The sequence below is a fragment of the Mirounga angustirostris genome, unplaced genomic scaffold (assembly GCF_029215605.1).
Source record: "Mirounga angustirostris isolate CCGP_5_RB_7025 unplaced genomic scaffold, mMirAng1.0.hap1 SCAF_12, whole genome shotgun sequence".
NCBI classification, from domain to species: domain Eukaryota; kingdom Metazoa; phylum Chordata; class Mammalia; order Carnivora; family Phocidae; genus Mirounga; species Mirounga angustirostris.
The window spans coordinates 34,297,994-34,313,820 of NW_026991720.1; the positions used below are offsets into that span (position 1 = coordinate 34,297,994).

General features: G+C 38.0%; 1 long non-coding RNA gene across 4 annotated transcripts in view; it reads right to left on the minus strand.

Annotated features, from left to right (window-relative positions):
• Positions 1 to 1,316: 1,316 nt before the first annotated feature.
• Positions 1,317 to 15,827, minus strand: part of LOC123835372 (uncharacterized) — a 50,562-nt gene continuing 36,051 nt past the window's right edge. For all 4 annotated transcript variants that reach the window (XR_010406417.1, XR_010406418.1, XR_010406416.1 and 1 more), the window contains 2 exons: positions 12,683 to 12,791; positions 1,317 to 4,022 (listed from right to left, as the gene is read on the minus strand). This is a non-coding gene — a long non-coding RNA (uncharacterized LOC123835372). The remainder of the gene's footprint in view (positions 4,023 to 12,682; positions 12,792 to 15,827) is intronic.

The window sequence follows — 15,827 nt, forward strand, 5'->3', positions numbered from 1 at the left end:
ACTGGGATTCCCCATATACATAAATTCTATTGCTTGTGGCTGAAGAAGAGTGACCTAATGATTGCTTTAAATAAAAGTAACCCAACCTGAGACTAATATAACACTGTATGTAAACTACAGTGGAATTAAAATAAAATAATACAATAAAAATAAATAAAAGGAATCCAACAGTCCTTAGAAGCTTGCCCGGGAGCAGAGACAAAGCTTTCTTCTTGTCTTGCTATTTTTGCATTCAGACAGCCTCTTATTCTACATAATTGTTGCTTTACAGAAGACATGATTTGAACTGCAGAACACTAAGTTCTTGTCACATGAACTTTGTTACATGAAAGTCCACTGACACACTGCTAAATACTAGTCTGTTCTTCTCCCTCCAGATAGGGTATCACTGGCAAATGAGAACCAATTGTGCTTTCAAAAACTTCAATATAAGAAATTCCAAAATGACCCTGAGTAACATCTCTAGTTCTAACCTAGACAGGAAATTTCTGGCTACCCTCATCTCCTCATGTTTCAGTTAAGCCTTCTTCCTTCTGACCATATGGCCTTTGAACAGCAAATCATTCTCTGTAATTTATTGTGTCCTTAAAAACAATATTTACTGTGGCTCCATAAAATGGAATGTTTATTGTGCCCCATGCCAAATGCAATGAAATGATAACTAGTATCTCTCTACAGTACTGAATAACATGAGATTATCTCAGAATTCAAGTGTATTCCTTTACCACTTAAGTATTTCACTTTCGGAGAGAGGGGATTTAGCCTTTTCATAATGAAAAAAAAAAAAAATAGAATCAAGCATTTCAAATGCTTAGGTAGCTTCCATAATTTCCAGAAGACATTTTTCAAAATTCTGTGTATAATGTTAGGATTAGGGAACAGAAATTTAATACTTTGTATTTGTGAATTTGATGTTAACTGTAATAAAAAAAGGTTCAGGCTCACCCTATAGATCCAAAAAGAATATTGCAAAATGAGTTTGTTTTCCTTTTTAAACCACCTGGTAAATTTGCAGAAATTATCAAAACAACCACAAGCCTAAAGTTCAAAGAATTTATAATAATAATAATAATTTAAAATAATTCGTATGATTTAAAAATACATTCTTTCAAATAATTTGGGGTGGGGATGATTCTTGCAAGAAAACCTCACATTTATTATGTGAACTGTTATTTTTGAAAAACAGAAGTACTATTCTAAATACAAATAATTCCCAGGAAAACCGTTTGTTCGTATAACTCTTTTAAAAGCTACCTTAATGATTGCTTTGCAAAGTTGATTGTTATCGTCATTCCCAAGAAGGAGTCTGACATTTTATCAATATCTCAGCATTTTCAAGGAACATAGGAAATAGCAGTATGCCACTTCCAAGGATCTTTATTAGGCACAGAATTTAACTGACAGTTACATCAACATAAGCAGGGGCTCCTATCTGATTTGGTCTGGTCAAACTATTCTGAGTGTTTATAAACTGTAGGTTCAGAACAGATGTATGCATATCTTCATAATTTACCATTTTAGAGATGTGATGCACTTTCCCTTGTAACAGTCTAAAATCTCATGACAAGGTTTTTATTATATGCAAATTAGTAGCATTTGATTAGGTCCTGAGGCAGCTTCACCTGGGTGTTCAGAGGAATAGCAATGGGAAGTGAGGAAGAATATTTCATCACCGAAGTGTGTTTTCCCTTGGGGGATACCACCATTTGATTTTGACATTTATTTGTCCTGTACTATAAAGGACAAAACTACAATTACACTTTTTTTCTCTACTGTGCAGTGGGCATGGTGTCAGAAAAAATTAAATCAAAGATAGTATGTTTGCACACAAAACAAGCTCTAAAACCCAAACTTATTGAACAAACCTCCGGTTACGATCATAGTGCATTAAAAAAATACTACTGGACTAATGCACAATGTTGAGTGTATATAGAAAACATCCATGAGAACCCAACCTGAAGAAACAGGATTGCATCTATTGCATGGTGTTATCTTGGCTTTTATAGCATAAAAACCATGAGTTCATAGCATAAAAACTATGGGTTACTTTCTTACTAAGTTCCAGTTTGCCTTATTCCATTTTTAGAATACTGAAACAAAGGTGTTCTCTGCTAACAAAGGTGTTAATTTGGTTACTATATCAGTGAATAACATTTGCCAAAATAAGTTTGGTTGCATTTTAAATGTTCTGTAATTGATTTCAAATTTGAAATCTGTAGCACTTTGCTTTTCTCAGTCTTAAAATAATTTACAACCCCATGAATGGTTGCATTCACCTTTTTTGCAATCGGACTTGATCATACTGAAAGTAATTCGAAAATATATTTCATTTGTCCATTTATCAAAATACAGATACCTTTGCAAATGATTACCCTCAGCAAGAAATACCAGGAAAGATGGGGCACTTGGAGGGCTCAGCCTGTAGAGCAGATGACTCTTGATCTCAGGGTTGTGAGTTTGAGTTCTACGTTGGTATACAGATTACTTAAAAATAAAATCTTAAAAAAAATAAAAAAGAAAACAAGAAATACATGGAAAGAGACTGAGCATAGCCAATGACAGCTGTAAATTTTCTTATGGATGGAGTCAGTACTTATTCCGTAATTATTCTTATGTCTGACAATTATAAACAATCCAGTAGAGAGTCAACAAATTAAAACATCCCTGGAAATATTCTAAATTTTATTTCTTCCCAAATCCACGTTTCTCTCTAATGTGCTTCTTTAACCAAATAGTCAGAAAGCACATTGTTCTTTAGATAGACAAGTAACACTAAAATCGCCGAAACCCCAAAAATATTAGAATTGATGCATTTCTATGAATTTCAAGGAAAGTTACCTTCTTCCTTTAGGTTTTATATATTTTCTAAACATCATAAATCCAAATATAAATAATAATTATGTATCTGGCCCATGAAAAGATGGCTCTAGATGCCAAGAGTGTCAAAGAGAAAACTGAAACGGTAGTTAAGTGCTAATAGTAAAAAGGAAGATGAGATAAAAATCCTCTCTAATTAAGGCAATCTTAAGTCATGAATGATGTAGCTCTTATGAATTATTAAGGGTGGTCCCAGTAATTTAACCAAAAATAATCCTCTTACTATATTCCCAAAAGCCAAGTATTCTAATAATTTAAAGCTTTGAAATCTTCCCTTCACTTTGAAGGGAAACAAAATTAAATTACCTTTTTAAAAGGCCGTATGTTGAGCCATAAACTCCCTTTTTCTATCCCGAAAAGGATCCCTTGTTTAGTTTTAATTGGAATTATTTGTAACAAAATTTAAAATCATTAATACGATTAAAAGGAACATTTTAGGTAGTGAATTAAACAGGAAGCCAGGCAAGTCGTTATTTGATTTTTCCCCTCCCATGGAGCGAGCCACCCTATCATGCATTTTCTAGGATGGCTCTGAAGAGGGCAAGCCAAAAAAGTAAGAATTAAAGGATAACTGGCCCAGATATCTACAAATGAACTTATGAGTGGATGATCAAAGATTTTTTAGATTAGCTTCTGTAGTCCAAATACAATTCTCAAACAACTGCTGTCCTACAACAGAGCCAGTCCTCTCTTTTCTACAGATGCATTGTGTTTGTGTTGTTGTTTTTAGGATGACGTGGTTCATCTGAATTCTAGATGTGTTTAATGGGTTTAGAAACGAGTAAGTAGGCAGTGAGCTAGCGGCGCTGCAAGGATCATGGGATTGTGAACATGACAGAGCTTTATGAGTAGAAAAGTACAATACCAATGAAAGATACCTTTATTATAAATTTAAGAGACCTAAAAGATGTTGAGGAGAGGTTGGAAGTCAAGAGGGAACCAAATCCATGGCACACAAGGTAGTGAATATTCATAATTTGAACTTTATCTCCCCGGTGAGGCTGTAAACTTCTCATGAGCCGAGAAACCTCTTCCACCACCCGCAGGGTTTGAGCGCGAGCGTGCACCGCAGTGATAACCAACCCATGGCCCGGGGCCACTCGGAGCTCTTCGGGACATCAGGCTTAGGAGACCCTTGAAACAAGCTGAGAGAAGAAAGAAAGAAAGAAAGAATTGTCATTAAAACTTGTATTGATGTTATGACTAGAATCCCAGTAATACCTTATCACTTGGGAAACTCAGAAACATTAGGACGTAGGGAAACACGTGCTCACATCATGACAAAGTAGCGTGATGGGCAGAAAGGAAGTGAAACCAGCATTATTATCCTGAAGAAAATATGGCTGTGGCCCTTTCCTCCATGCTGCCTCTTCTTAGTCATTTTGCCTTCAGTCAGATTCGCCAGAGTTGATACGGGAGGCACTCCCTGAGTTCCGGCGGAGGAGCCTTGGTCAAGCACACAAATGCCCTTTATTCCTGACCAAGTGCTATTTAATGTGTTTACGTAAGAGTCAGACAATTTCCTTGAGGAAATGATGCACATTCCATCCTAACCCTGGTTCTAGCCCAGGTTAGGCCTGCGCTGTGGCCCGGACTTGCAGAGGGAAAAGGCACTGCGGCCGTGGCTCTCTGCGAGCCCCAAGTGGATGCCTGTCCCCACGGGACACACGCCGCCGCACCAGCCACAGGGGCGTTCAACCACGTCCAAATCCGGGGCAGGTCTGGGCCGCCGTGTTATCCCTAACTCTAGCGATAGACTCGCATATATATAATCTGCACACCCAACTGAAGACTGGAGGAAAGAATTAGAAGTACACTCCACTAAAAGTACATAACCCGCTGAGAGCCAGGTAAATGGTCTTTAAAAGCTTCAAATGATTTGCCTTTTCAAAAAAATCAAAAAACCTATCGACTTTTCAAGAAAACCATTCTCTGGTGAATTTACAAATGCTTTCTCAGTTTCACCCATTCCATTCGCTAGTTCCACATGTCTCAAGAAAACATAATCCATCAATTACAACAAAAAAACATGTTATCCAGGTAACTAGAAGTTTTTATAATGATAAAATGTTTTCATATTAAAACAAGCTCAGAAATTTAAAGGGTCTTTTCCTCCATATTTTTCTTTAGATACATTATACAATAGAGGCATGTACAGAAAAATGAAGAGAACTGGTTAATCAGTTTAAAAAAATCAAACACGAATGGCTCTTCCTTCTGTTTTAAGTCTTTAATGAATCATGGAACACTACATAAAAAAATTAATTAATTAGTTAAAAAAAAAACAAACAACAGTCCAAAGATATCATGTATTGGTTGGCTCTGAAAGGCATTATGATTAAAAGATGGGAACAATGTTAGGTACTGCAAATGAGGATTTTGTAAAATAAAAGAGAAAACCTTGGTGTATGTTTATTAAATATTTGTTGAGCTCCAATCATATGGTAGCATTGTGGAACATTTAAATGTGGTTCCTGTCCTTGTTTTCTTATTATCTTCTTTGGTTTTTTTCTTAACAGATCTGACTAGCTCCTGCAGCTTTGAAAAAGAATTTAAAGCCCATAAATTTCACAAATCCTAAGCAAAGAAGCATATATTAGTTCTTCAAAGCATATTGGTATATTTTTTAACTGCGGATTTTAGCTTTCATGTGATAAAAGTTTTAGTGATTTCCTTACCATGTCTTGTTAAGGCTTAAGTTCCTCATTTACATATTTGATGTCTCTCAGGAGACCGACAAGCTTCAAGTTAATTATCTATGTAGCTGTAAGAACTCTTGTTTCCTGGTTAAGAACTCTCCAAAAGAAAACTAATAGTTATTAAATGTTACACTGAGTCACCAAAAGTAATCAGGATACACAATGAGAGGCACTAAACAGGCACTTAAATTTAATAAAAACCTCAACTTTTTGTAAGATAAATGAAATATAAATCAATTAAATCTCTTACAGTAATTTTCAGGGAAAACAGCCAGCAGACACCAAACAGCTAAAATCTCTGCTCTAGAAAGTGATTAGGCACTGCTGGAGGCTTGAGGAAATTACTGTAAAATTCTGGATATAGACCCATTGAACTAAGATTTGTAATGGAGTTGTAATTAAAGAAATGCCACATCAAAAGAAATGTTAGTGTTTCCCACACCGAGTGCGGGTGAGTATGCGTGTCTGTGCACACACACATGCATGTATGCATGTAGATATATGTATGTATACGTCCTATATATACATATATACTATGTGCTATTCATAAATATATGCTTTATTTTGTATAATGACAAGATAACATATGTGGACCAAAATGATCATCTTTGAATCTGCAAGTCTGTTAAGGAGCAGTTTCATGGAATGATAACAAGAAAGAGAAGAAAGAAGGGCAAGCATAAGATAGACTTGAGTTGCAGTTGGGAAATTGGAACCACAGCTATCAGGTGAGTTAATTAATCTGGGTATCGTTCAGTAAATGAAAGTGTGCCATCTATTTCACAAGGGCCCATTGTGTCTTGCATGTGAAACAAATTTACCCTGTTTGATTAAGGATTACTGATTGCCTCCAATTTATTATATGTATCCTATAATTAAGTCACAATGAGTTCCAGTGAAATGGGGATGGTCTCCTCCACAAAGAAGACAACAAGCTCATTCTAGGAAGACCTTGGGGGTCATTCAAGAAGCAATTAAATGTTCTCCAGGGTGCATTAAAGGGAAAAGAGCCTGGTGGGCTGAACGGCCTCTCCTTATATTCCAGCCTTCTCAATATTCTCCTACTTTTATGGAGACAAATGAAACTATGTCATAAAATAACTCAAGGCACTATCAGCAAGGAAAACAATGCTGTCTGCTCTTATATTAAGAAAAACATTGCCAAGAAAACATACTACCTAGAAGAAGAAAAAGGTAACCAAAGTGACACCCTCTGTCAGAATCCATTTAAAGGGGGAATCTAAAAAAAAAAAAAATCAATGCACTCTGAAATAGTGATGTGATCTTTTTTTTTTTTAAGATTTTATTTATTTATTTGACAGAGAGAGACACAGCTAGAGAGGGAACACAAGCAGGGGGAGTGGGAGAGGGAGAAGCAGGCTTCCCGCCGAGCAGGGAGCCTGATGTGGGGCTCGATCCCAGGACCCTGGGATCACGACCTGAGCCGAAGGCAGACGCTTAATGACTGAGCCACCCAGGCGCCCCTGAAATAGTGATGTGATCTTTGAGAAATATACATCAATTATTTTTCTGTGTACAAGTAGCAAATACATAGGATAAAATCTTTTTGGCACGTGAAATGCAATGAAAGGACCAAGATCAGTATCAGTGTTGTGCCTACAAATATATTTTTCCATATATTTATAAATAGTTCTCAATGGTGGACACTACAAAAAAGAAATTATACTGGACACTTGATAAAAATGACAAGGAAGACTTTTCAAGATATTGCATTATTATATTTCTGGGAGATTTACATCTCAGAGGGCAGAGAAAGAATTTACAATTGCAAGTTTTTTTAAGGAAATTCTCTAAGAAAAGAGAGGTCAGGAAGAAACCTGGCAAAAGTTCAGGCAAGTTCCAGACCATCTCAGTCGGTACACTATTCTGAAATCAGGATGACCTCACACAGAACTGGGAGCATCCCAGCTTAAACCATCCCCTTTATAAATGGATCTGTTTGGGAACCCACGCCCTAACACATGTCAGCCTGTAAAGAGTTAATAGGAAAATTTAGATGACTGTAGGAACAAAAATATAATAATTAGAAGATTAATTAAAACAAAACAAAACAAAAAACAACAGTTGAGAGGCACCTGGCTGGCTCAGTTGGTATAGCATGTGATTCTTGATCTCGGGGTCATGGGTTCGAGCCCCACATTGGGTGTAGAGTTTACTTAAAAATTAAAAAACAAAACAAAACCCAGTTGATTTCGTTGACATCCAAATCAAATTGTGAAAACCTTACCAACTAATAAGTGACCCAGGATTTACAAAGACTTTTCTGTTTTCAGCATAGTCGCAGAATGAGCACATTTGTACATAGAAACCACATGTTATAATGGAAAAATAAGTTGCAAATGGAATCTGAAGAACTCGGCCCAAATCTCGGCCACATAAGTCATTTGTTCCATAGACCTGGGAAGATTATGTATCCTCTCTGAGCTTTATTTTTCTCATCTTCAAAGAAAGATAGAAGCTGCCCTGCTTACCACCCTGCAGATAAGAGAATGTCCTGAAAACGTGTAAAATGTGTAATGAAAGGGGGTTCCAGAGAGAAAAGCAGAGGTAAGGTCAGAGTGGACCCAAAAGCTGTATTTGGGAATTTTCCCCTAAAAGCTAAAAGCAATAGGAAACCATTGGAAGATTTTTAAGCAAGGAAGTGGCACAGTAGTATCATTTTCACTTGCAGATAGTCACACTGTCGGCTGTATGGAGCATGGGTTAGCTGGGCACAATACTGGAGACAACACAGTATGTGGGCCTGGGGGCAGGCCCAAGGATGGTAGGTGTTAAAGCTAAGGCAATTTGGAAGTTCTATTTAAGACAAAGAATGCAACATTCTAAGACCAGGGTGTTTGCAAAGCCTGTGGAAGTATAGAACCTTAATACTGAAGCAGCATTAGCTTAGCAGTAAGTTGGCCTCTCTGGAGGCTGTTGAAATAACAGTATGGACCTGATAATGGTACACTGATCCAAAATGCTTAGAGTGGGGATGAGGATACTGGAGAGAGTCAAGAGACAGGAAATGGGGCAGAATTGGTAGGACATGATGCCTGATTATATCAAGAAGGGTAAGAGAGGAGGAGTCAAGAGGTCTGGGTTTCTGGCCGAGTGGATTCAGACCGGTGGGTGACAGGTTTAGCCTCAGGAAGAAGAGGTCACCTCTTCTCTTGCAACAGGAGGGGGAAAGGAAGCTTGATTGTGGATGTAAGGGTGAGGATTTTGTTGGCAAGCAGATGCGTTCCCACATCTGTTATGAAGCAAATTGCAGTGCAAGAGGGCACTTTGTCAGAAAAGAGGGAGAAGGCAGAATCGTCAGTGCTGCAGAGAAGACAAGGAAGGGGAGGGCTTACAAATGTCCTTTGGAATGAACAACTGCATATTTGTAAAAGAGCAGATTCACCAGGTGGCAGGAGAGCGAAAGGGAGATGATACAAGGATGTGGATGCGGATGTGAATATGGCATAGATCAAGGTGAGGCAACTCTCTGGAGATTTCTGCTGGTGAGGCAAAGCAGAGTGACAGAGCCACAGTTAGAGAGGATGTGGGATTGAGGAGGCATAGAGAAGAAGCGATGAACTAGGTGAGCAGGTTGGAGATTGGGATACAGGAGAGATTAGTAATCTGAATAACAGCAGCATATAAAAGGATGGGACTCAAAGCACCATGAGTAAGATAATCCTCAAATAGAAGGGGTGTCTTCTCTGATTCAACAGGAGATAAAGAGGAAATAATAGTTGCTCAGGCAGCTAAGTTTGTTGGTTTGGGAAAGAAAAAGAGGGTTCCTTTTATTTTTTTCTTTCTTTTTTCCTTTGAGGCTAGAGGCAAACTCATTTGCCGAAAATGAGACCGTGGAGGTGCGGGTGGGGGCGATAGAAGTCAGAGGCTAATGGAGAAGATTTGAAGGAGCATCATAGGAAATAGAGGGGAGCTAATCGGGGCACCAGAAGAGATGTGGCAGGATGGATGACCAAGTGAAGGTAGAAACCATGAATTTGGGTGGCAACAGCCCATGAAGTTACGCGTGCGTGTGTGTGTGTGTGTGTGTGTGTGTGTTTCCAACAGTTCACCAATTAATGTGCCATTATGAAGAAAGCACATGGCTGCATTGACCCAGGTTTGGAATTTTATCAGGTGGATGAGACAAAAGGACAATGGGTTAAAGATTCTAGAGATTTAGATGACAGTGTAGTTAAAAAAAAGAAAGGACTATGGCATCCAGTCAGCATAGAGAAGAGAGTAAAAAGAGAATAAAGGGACATGTGGGGTGATACCTGGAAAATTAGTAGAACAGTGAAAAGACTGGATATCCCTAAGCAGGTAAAGGTTGAGAAGAGCATTAGTAATTGGATAAAGAGTTAGAAGGACAGTTAGGTTGCAGTCATAGGGAGAGTGTTTCAATGTGTTCTTCCAGAGAAGGAACCGTTGCAAATGATTGCAATGTCCAGAATGTGGTCATAGGTTTGGGTACCTGAGATAAACTGGACATAAAGGCCACTGGAAGGAAGACATCAAGAAAACGAACTAAAATGTTGGGTTAAACATCAATGTGAGCAGTCAGTGAGGATGACGAAAAGAGCTGGAATAGAAGGGAAAGTAGTAAATCAGGATGGAACACCGGACTGGCTGGTAGATTTTAGGTTGGTAGAAGGAAATAAAGGGCTTCAAAGGACTAAGTGTTTTTATTTGGATTAAAAAAAAAGATCTGAAGGGGGAACTGGGAAGGGAGGAGGGCGTTACCCCACCCTAAGGTATGTATGTGGTGTATGAGGGAATGAGAAACCTCAGTGTAATGAGCAGCCTTGGAAACTGTACCTGTAAGAGGCCTCTAGGTCTCTAGTAAGATCAGGAAGGAAGAAAACATTACAGGAAGGGTTTGAGGGTACCAGGAGTAACTGAGGATTCGGGCGGCACCCTGAAAAGTTCAGAAGGATGCTGCAGTGGAAGAGAAGTCAGGCGAGGAGGGGCACAGAGCGGTCTGGGATTAAGATTGCAGAGCCAGAGAAGAGGGTTTCATTTTAGGAGAATCTAGGGACAGTAGGAGACAAAGCATAGTGGGTTTCTTTCTCTCCCAATTTTTCTGATAAAAACCCCATGGACGGGCAGAAAATGGGCTGATCCCAAAGGCATTTAGACAGATCATCTCCAGTAGAAGGGACAGCAAGCAAAGAAATAAATCACGTTCCTAGGAAAAGAGGATGTCAGGGAATCAAGGGCAGATTTGATGTGTTCACAGTTTTGCTTAGGAGAGGCCCTGGGTGTCATTTATACACAGCTTTGTTAAGTCTTTCTGTGGCTTAAATAATAAACACAATGACTCTCTTTGCTTTATGTGCATTTTAAAAATCAGGCTTTTCATAGGTTAGATCTAAAATAGAAAACAAGAAATGTCCACTTTTTTGACCTTGTTATGCAAGCTTTTGTCTTCAACAGCATACTCGCTGTTGGGAACCTCTTATATGAACTCACCCATTCCAGTCACCCTGGCCTGGCCTGTTTCCACGTTATTAACTTTTGTTCCTGGTCTAGAATATTCCTTATCTTCTCTCTTTTACCCAAGCCCTACCTTTCATCTGTGTCAGCCTTCAGCACCTAGTCATCCGAAAACCCTTTCTCTGAGGACCAGGCCTTGGAGATCTTTCTGAACTCCCAGAATGTGATGATTTCTACAGAAGTGATGATTTACACAAGTGGATGTAAGGATCTACACAGATGCTCCTTCGTCTTGTTATTTTGTCATCAGTATGTGTACCCTGCCTCTCCAGACTGTAAGGGCCCCCAGGGCAGGAACCTTATTTGACCCATGCCCATTTGCATCTTCCGTCCCCAGCAAGATGCTTTCCCATTTCAGGGCGGCAATAAGATGACCATGTTGTAAGACAACCCTTGCATGTGAGCTTAGTTGGGGATGCCTGACCTAAACGAGGCCTTTCCGGGGGAAACTATAGGTTTCATAACAAGCTGGTGAAACATTTATGAACAGAGTAGCTTTTCTACACCCCTTAAATTATACAAGGTAGGTATAGGACCAGCCCTGGCAGGAGGGGGATTATTAAAAATATATATTTAAGCATAAGAATCGTTACAGGATATTATTTTTTTTTAAGTTTTGGTAACCGTAACCTCATTGAGAAAATACCCCACTTAGTAGCGAAGATTTGCTCGAGTCATGACATATATATTTACTAGACTAATGATATCTGAAGAATTGATAATAATGACTGAATAGAAGTTGATTTTTATCCTGAGATGTCCTTTGAACAGCTGTCTCACATCTGAGCACACATCTGGGCTTACAAAAAGTGGGGAGGATCAAAGAACAGACAAGTAAAGAGGCCCCCAGCGCGGTCCTGAGCACTCTCCACTGAACAGCTGCTGCAGGGCCTCGTTCTCTGGAAGATAAGGAGGCAGATTGCACAGCTGGCTTGGGAGGTCACCGTATCAGCCTCCTATTCTTCTCCCCGGGCTCTGCTCCCTGGTCTCTGGCTATTCCAGGAATGGCAATGACATGAAAGAAACTCCCCAAAAGACAGAGATCACGGGAGCTGTGAAAGTTTTCCATGCATCCTGTGTACCTCTCTTCTGGGGATAGGCTAACCCTCCCAATAAATGCCGTGTCGAGACTGTACATCCAAGGTGAGATGTAGGATCGAAAATAAATAAATATATGAGAACCCAAGAAATTTAGTAGCGAATTAGCATCTAAAATTGGGAAATAGGTTGTTTCCTCTGGGGCCGTATCCTCTGAGTTTTTTGACACAAATTTCAGGCAATAAAAAAATAAATGGAAATGGATAGGGCTCAATTTATAAATTAGGTTAACTTAAGAACCAAAAGAGACAACAAACACACAAAAAAATCAAAATGTAGAGCAAAAAAAAAAAAAAAAAAGAAAATGCTTGGGGTTTCTATGAAGCCACAACTTTAACACTGCAACAGCTCTGAAATGTGAGTTGTTTCATCATTCGAAAGGCACAAAATGAAAGGCGGCTAGGGAGGAATGGAAAATGTTTGAAAACAATAATGCTTTTCATACAAACAGGGCATGTGCTTAAACTCCTGCACCTTAATGGGACTGCTGTGATCCAAACAAATATACTTACCTTACAACTTTGCTCTGAGGCTGTCAGTCTGAATGCATCTTCTCCATCCTGCCTACTGTCACTGAATCAGACCAACAACTGTGAACATTTCTCAAAATTTGCTTCCTTCCTGTTTGAAGAAAGCACAGACATCTTTAAAAATCTTTCTCACATTTCAGTTTTTTAAATCTAAATTCAAGTTAAATACGTAAGAAAAAAGGTTTACTCCAGAGTATGCTTTTTGGCCAAATGCTGAATTTGGTTTACTACATCGTGGAGGGGTTTAGATCTCTCACTTGAGGAAAGGCCGTAGCATCCACTGAAGTTCAACAAAATTATGTTGTTGTGTGAAAATTAGTGGAGAAAATGTAAGGCCAGTAAAAGAAATTGCAGGTGAAAATCTTTGTGACTTTGGAATGAAAAAGCACTTCTTAATCAAGATTCAAAAAGGTCAACAAGATGAAGACTAAACCAAATTTGGGGTTTCTGTTTATCAGTTGCCATAGACTAAGGACTGACAGAACCAGGAAAGCTGAAGACCCTTCAAAAACAAAAACTAACGCGGGATTAGTATCTACATTCTAAAAGAAACTTACACAAAAAAAGAAAAAGATAAGAAACCTGATAGGAAAAAAAATTGAACAAAATACAGGAAGAGAAATTCAATGAGAACATAAATAACTAACAAGGATTTGTAAAGATGCTCAGTCTGACTAATTACTAGGAAAAAATGCAAATTAAAGTACTACTTCACATTTAGTAGATTTGTAAAAATCTAGAAATTGAGCAATACCAGGAGTTAGCCAAAAATGTGGAAATAAAACTAGTAGTCATTCTGAAGCACTGTCTGGCAGTACTTAGTGAAAACTGGAATGGTGTAACCGATGATCTGGCAATCCCTCTCCAGGGCATATCCCTGGAGAATCGCTCACACAGTTGCTTAAGGGGACATTTAGAAGAACGTGTCACATTAGTGGTGGTGGCAGAGTTCGAATCAAATAAGATCACTAACAGAATAGATTGGTAAAGCATGGTGCATGCATACTATAAAACGTTATGCCTTGCTTAGAAGCAATGATCTGGAAATGCAAATAGCAAACATGGGTAGATCTTAAAAACACAGTCTTAAGAAAAGGAAAAAAGAAACAATACAAAATCTTAAGTATCATGCTGCTTTTGCAAGTTAAAAATGCAGGAATACATAAAACTGTATAAAAGAGAAAAAGAAAAATCAGTAGGGACAAACACGTGGCTTTTAAAAATTCAGAACTTAAATGTTGTAAGTTATAATTAGAGCTAGGTCCACATTTAATCTTAAAACAGCATAGTAATCATTATAGTGAATAACATTCCCTACTTTTTAGCTACATGTGAAAAAATAAACTCTCCGTTCATAGAGTGCATTCTCTCTCAAAGGAGGAGCCACAACTCTGCAGACCAGGATTCCTGGGGTCTCACCCTTCTCAATCAATGCTGCAAGAAAACAAGGCCAGAGGTGATCTGAATCAGGGACCAGATGCTTGGAGTTGGACTGAAGCTTTTACCCCAGCTTCCTTCCAAAATGTATCATCCTAAAACTTTTGGATAAAATTAGTAAAACTTACTACATACCCATCATAAATAAAGTCTGTAATGTAAGAGCTTATCATGTTATAAAAAATAGCTCTGTAGAAAGGCTTTTCACATCTGATGGCTAATTATATAACAAAATTTAATAAAATTTATTAAACCTGTGTGAAGTCTATATTGTAAACAGACATGCCATGCAGTAGAAAGAGGTTCTGCTCTTGAGAATTTCAAAATGCAATAAGAAAAATTACTTAAAAGGATGAGAGATCACATACTAGAAAACATTTAAATAAGTGTAATATAATCCAGTAGTGCATATTATGTTGACTACAATGTAATGAAGCTCCTTCTATAAATCAATCAACTACATAGAAATAGAGCCACTTTTATGATTCTATTCCATACTTTATGTACTTTATGTGTTCCAAAGAGGTACTTGAGTTTAAGAAAGAAGTCTGAAGCAGTATTCAAGTTCATTCATACAAAGTGAGGTAGAAGTTGCTATAAATTTGGAAAATAAGAGGTACAATAAAATTTAATAAGAAATTTCCCTTGAACATTAGTGCTTAAGGTAAATTAAATTAAAATTTTAATTATAAGAGAAAGAGAAAGTAGAAGATGTCATTATAGATTCTGAAGAGGATTCAAGATATTTTAAGGTTGAGGCTGTCGCTTCCTGTTACTGTCAATCTCACTACAAAAGATAAAACTTAGATTTTATTTAATGAATATATTTCATTAGCTCTATTCTTGTACTTGCTTGACTTGACCAGAACCATATGGGATTCCCAACTAGCAAAAGGAAGAGAGGGTGAAAGTAAGAGAAATGAAGTTTTTCTATGGCAATAACTGAGAAAAATCCAAAGGAAAAAAAAAATGAAGACATTGAAATTGTTCAGAGGCAATGGAATGTAGAGTTTTAGAGAGTAACCCTGAGTCAAAGGGCCTGAGTCAAACCCTTGCTTACTGGTGGGTAGAGCTTGGGCAAGTTATTTACCCTCCCTCTCAGGCCTAGTCCTATAGTGGATATTTCCAGAAGATGAGACTGGGAGTGGGGAAAGACTTTCATTTTTTCTTTGTCCATTTTTGTTACTTTATATAAAGAGATACATATATAGATATAATGAGTATGGACCATTTTATACCAAAAAACTTACTTTAAAATACACTTACTTTAAAATCAATAAGAAACAAAACAAATAGGCAATTAGAAAGTAATTAGTACTTAATTATAAAATATTTGATGAGAATATGGAATTTGACACGAGGAACAGACTTTTGGAAACTAGATTGTAAATAGTATGTTTTTTTTTGTTGGTCACAGTTTTTAATGAGGAAGGAAAACATGGTTACACAGGTTGTGCCCCACACAAAGACTCTCAGCCGAGGCGACAGGGGAGCTAGATCCAGCCCAGGTTCCCCCAGCCAATCTGAATATATCCCTAGCCTTGATGGAGTCCATTTTCTAATTCATTCATAGGTACCCCAGTGTGCCGTATTTGGCACAGTGATCCTGTTTCCCACCTAAATTCCAGGAGAGGTTTTAAAAATCCTCTTTTTTCTAAAGAGCCAATAACCACTTAGTCAGAAAAATATC